Source organism: Crocuta crocuta, unplaced genomic scaffold (assembly GCF_008692635.1).
Source record: "Crocuta crocuta isolate KB4526 unplaced genomic scaffold, BGI_CrCroc_1.0 scaffold243, whole genome shotgun sequence".
NCBI lineage: Eukaryota > Metazoa > Chordata > Mammalia > Carnivora > Hyaenidae > Crocuta > Crocuta crocuta.
The window spans coordinates 2,004,765-2,009,849 of record NW_027529596.1 but is presented as its reverse complement, the minus strand read 5'-3'; positions in this window follow the sequence as shown (position 1 = coordinate 2,009,849).

Genomic DNA, 5,085 nt, shown 5'->3' with positions numbered 1-5,085 from the left:
AGAGGGGCACCTGGGTGGCTCAGTTGGTTAAGCATCCGACTTCAGCTCAGGTCATGATCTCGTGGTCCATGAGTTCAAGCCCCATGTCAGGCTCTTTGCTGACAGCTCAGAGCCTGGAGCTGCTTCAGATTCTGTGTCTCCCTCTCTCTCTGCACCTCCCTCACTCATGCTGTCTCTCTCTGACTCTCAAAAATAAATGTTAAAAAATAAAAATAAATAAGGAAATAATAGAGGATTATCTATACCTGCTGCCCAAGACTCAGATAGGTATTAAGACACTTCAAATTCTGACAGTGATTAATCTCATTTATTCCATCTAATTTTTTTCTTCTCCAATAGGTATTAGCCAGGTTTCCTACCTTTTTTTTGGCCTCCTTTTCTCCCATCTCTGTTTATCTCTGCATGTGTGTGTTTCTCCCTCTGCCCGTACATGCCAGTCTCTTTCTCCACATCTCTGCCGAACATTTTTTGAGGAACCCCTTTCCCTGTGCTGGTATATATGCCTGATTTTGTCGTCTTCTAAGTTTGTGTCTACCTGAATCACCCGCTTTTTTTTCAAAGCTCCTCGCGGCTTTCTAATTCACAGTAGGCGGGGAGGCTGGCTCTCAGGCCCTCTGCAGGAGGCGCTCCAAGGCTGAGAAGGTTTGCGTTTCCTTGTAGACCTGTGTAATTTCATTCCGAACACGGAGTCGGCCTCGGAAGAAGGCCGCGATCTTCTGGGGCCTCCAGGCTACCCACTTTGGGATTTTGTCAGTGCTGCTCTTGGCCTTGGTGTTGGGACCGGTGTCCTTGCCCGGCTGCCGCTGCCCCATCCTAGGAAGTCCCCGATGGGCTTTCTCTCAGCTTGGGGCACCCAGCCCCTCCCCAGGTGCAGCTGAGCGCAGTGCAGTCTCTGTCAGTACCTACAGCCTTCCCTCAGCCTGGTTTGGCTCTTTGATTTCTTCTTCTTCGTCTCCTTTTATTCCGAGTACTCCCTTGCTTTAATATTACCACACACACAGAAGACAGGACTTGTTCCAACAGCCAAAGCGATGTGCATTCCCCTCTTGCAGTGTTGGGGAAACCGAACCCGACAGAGCAGGAGCACACGTCTTCCAGGGCTACATGTCTGTCACGTGTCTGCAGACGCCAGGGGTAGCTCTGTCTGAGAGCTGAGAGCTCGTAAGTAACATGGAGACAAGGCTCGTCCTGTCCTAAGGGCGGCTAGTGAGTGCTCGGGCAGTCCCTCTCAGAGTCCTCAGTGGATTTGGGTCTGGGGTGCACTTCCACCCTGAGGGCACCGTGGGTTTCTTCTAAGGGTGCAACTCCGCAGTAGATCATGGGACATTTGGGCGTGTGTCTCTGCGCGACTTGGGGGGGGGGGGCGGCGGAGGGTGAGTTTGCAGATGAGTGCGCAGAAGTTTCGCGTCTGGTTCTAGAAGCCGTGTTTTCCTAGGAGTGTGTGTGTCTGTCTGCCTGTGTGTGTGTCAGTGTGTGAAGTAAGATGAAGAAAGAGATCGATTTCTTTTTTGTAATCCTCCAAAATCACGAAGATGCACGCGGTTACCGCAACCACACAAAGATATTTGCAGAAAGAGAGACTTGGCTCATCTCCCCCTTCCTGTCTCCATCCTCTGTCATGTCAGGGGANGGCGGCGCGTGGGGGGGGGGGGCGGCGGAGGGTGAGTTTGCAGATGAGTGCGCAGAAGTTTCGCGTCTGGTTCTAGAAGCCGTGTTTTCCTAGGAGTGTGTGTGTCTGTCTGCCTGTGTGTGTGTCAGTGTGTGAAGTAAGATGAAGAAAGAGATCGATTTCTTTTTTGTAATCCTCCAAAATCACGAAGATGCACGCGGTTACCGCAACCACACAAAGATATTTGCAGAAAGAGAGACTTGGCTCATCTCCCCCTTCCTGTCTCCATCCTCTGTCATGTCAGGGGACTAGGTGTTCTCTACCTGTTGTCTATCGCCAGCGCGGGGGACAGCAGACCCCTGGCCCCCCAGTGGACGTCTGGGGTGGGGGTGGAGGGGGGTGGAACAGACGATGGAGAGGCTGGATAGGGAGTCCGTTGAAATCAAGGAAATGGGACGGCTCAATTCTTCCCCCACCACCATGTTTCTTCACTTCTTTAGTTTGAAATAATTTTAAACATTGAGAAAAGCTGTAAGATTAATACAAAGACCCCACGTATCCTTCACCCAGGATTCCTTACAGTTTTGCTAATAATAATTTCTGTCTTTTTTTCTGGCTTTACTGAGGTATAATCGACTAGTAACACCGTAAGATACTCTATGTGTACGTTGCTGTGATTTGATGCAGGTATAGACGATGACCCTTTAATGGACTTTATAGTATAGTCAAAGGAGCCAACCCAGAAAGACACGTGGAGCTAGTGATCACGGGACTCCCATCCCCTTCAGCTGAGGCCCGATGCCCATGCTTCCTTTGACTGCCCTTGGAGGTTACGGACCTGTCACTTTGAGGAATGGCTTCCTATGTAGCTTCTGCTTCGTTTCCCCATGATTAGATTTGCTCTATGCACTTTGGGCAAGACCATCACAGAAGCAACGGTATGTTCCTATTGTAGCTCCTCAGGTAGCATGTGACGTCAATTTGTCCCCTTGTTGGTCATGTTTACGTTGACCACTTGATTCAGATGGTGTCTGTTAGGTTTGTTCCCTGTAAAGGTACTTTCTCCCCTTTGTAATTAATGAGTCATTTGTAGGGGAGATCTTTTAAAATCATGTAAAATCCCATTCCTCATCTCATTTCTACCCACTAGATTTAACACCCAATAGTGTTTCTCACCTGAAATTATAACTATGATGATTATATGGCAGTTTTCTTTTAAACTTTGTTTTACATTTGTTCACTGGTACTGTGCGGTAAGAACTTTCTCTTCTCCCACTTACTTATTCACTTGTTTGTTTATAGCCGTTTGGACCATGAACTTCTTTTATTTTTTTCAAGTTTATTTATTTGGAGAAAGAGAGAGAAAACGAGAGTGGGGGGAAGGGGAGAGAGAGAATCCCAAGCAGGCTCTGTGTTCAGCACAGAACCCGATACGGGGCTCTGACTCACCACCCTGAGATTGTGACCTGAGCCAATACCAAGAGTCGGACGCTTAACCGACTGAGCCACCCAAGCCCCCCGGGACTCAGGAACTTCTATTTTATTTCATGGGTTATACTTCATTGCTATCATCGTTTCTTTCACCCTCATAGTATCCCCAAATTATCCTGATGTTACCAGTGGAACCTGCTGCGAGCAGGCTTCTGTGTTCTTTCAACGTCTCTCTGTCACTCATTGAGAACTTCCATATTTTCTGTCAAAACAAGAAGTTCCAGGCTCATCTTGTTCTCTATCTGCCCCAGCCCTGTCATCAGCCATCTTCTCCAAGGAGCCCCTATTCCTTTAGTGGAGAATGGTATTTAGGCACCAAGACCCGGGCTCTGCGTGGATTGATTGCTACTGGGGTGTCACAGCTCCTAGGCGCTCTCAGTGGCTCAAACTAAGAAATCTGTGCATGTGTGTATACACGTTGCTATGTACCGCTACCTGCACACTGAAAACCATGACTTCACACCAATGCCTCCCATTCCAGTCCAGCACTGGAGCTCATTCTAGTCCAGTCTAGTTCATTCTAGCCCCCCCCCACCCCTTGCATAACTGTACCTCCCTTCACCATCAGTGAGAAACTTGGCTCCCACTGGCCTCGATATGTCAACTGATTTGCTCAATTTCCTTGTGTAGCCAATCTCCTGACCCCCCAAGGCCAGTCAAAAGCCTTCCTCATGAGGTCTCCGGTCCTTGCTGACTGTTCTCCACACACTTCAGCATCTTCCCTGTGGCTCCATTGCTACCCCACTGCCTTCCTCCATTTCCCTTTCACACATGAAATACAGCCGCCGTCTTCCTCTGGGAAACCCTCCATTGCCATCCCACAAGCACATAAAACCCTAAGTCTTCATGCTTTCATTTGAATCTTTTCAACTCTGTTCCTCAACGATAATCACAGCAGAATGAGTTGTTTTATTTTTGCCACATTCCCTGAATTTGGGGCAAAGTATATATGTATATATTTTTTTAAGTTAATTATTTGCAGTCATGAAAGAATATTTGTTTTGTTTCTCGCTCTTAATTTTTTAAAAGTTTTATTTATTTAAGTAATCTCTACACCCAACATGGGGCTCGAACTCATGACCGGAGATCAAGCGTCACATGCTCTTCCAACTGAGCCAACCAGGTGCCCCTTCTTGCTCTTCATTTTAAAAATGGACCATCAGTTGGGGCGCCTGGGTGGCTCAATCTGTTAAGCATCCGACTTTGGCTCAGGTCATGATCTCACGGTCCGTGCGTTCAAGCCCCACGTCGGGCTCTGTACTGACAGCTCAGAACCTGGAGCCTGTTTCAGATTCTGTGTCTCCGTCTCTCTTTGACCCTCCTCTGCTCACGCTGTCTTTCTCTCTCAGACATAAATAAAACATTAAAAAAATTTTTTTAATGGACCATCAGCAGCATGGTGTGGGCACTTACTGGGAGCTGATTGATTGAGCTCTTGACAATTCTGCTCGAAAACTAAGCACTGCCTAACTTCTCATGGTCTTCAATGATCTTTTCTCTCATTGGAGATCTATCTATGGAAAAAGCTTTGTCTTTGATTTAACGACAAAGACTCTACTAATTTGCTTCATTTATTCATTTGTCCGCTCATTCACCACATAGCCACTGAGGGCCGGCCATGTGTAGGGCTGCCCGTGGTGACGCGGGCCCCCGCCCTGGCTGCGCTGCTCTTCATTCCCCACCGCCTTTATTTACCGCTTGGCTGCCTCAGACTGCAAGGCTGTGTGAAGGGACGTGGGAGGAAGTAAAGGAAGTGAGTCCCAACGAGACAGCCAGCCCCCTAGAGAGGGAGGGGAACCACCCCCTCAGAGCCACTTTCCCTTCCCCTTAGGCTGTCCGCTCCTCGCAGTGCGCAGGGCAGCAAGTCACAATCCCAGGTGACCCAGCAAAAACAGAGTTTACCGGCTGGGCTCTCCCCACTCTGGCTTCTGGGGATCTTCCGGAGGGGCAGGAGGGGGACGGAAGGGCCCACCCCACCCCCAGAA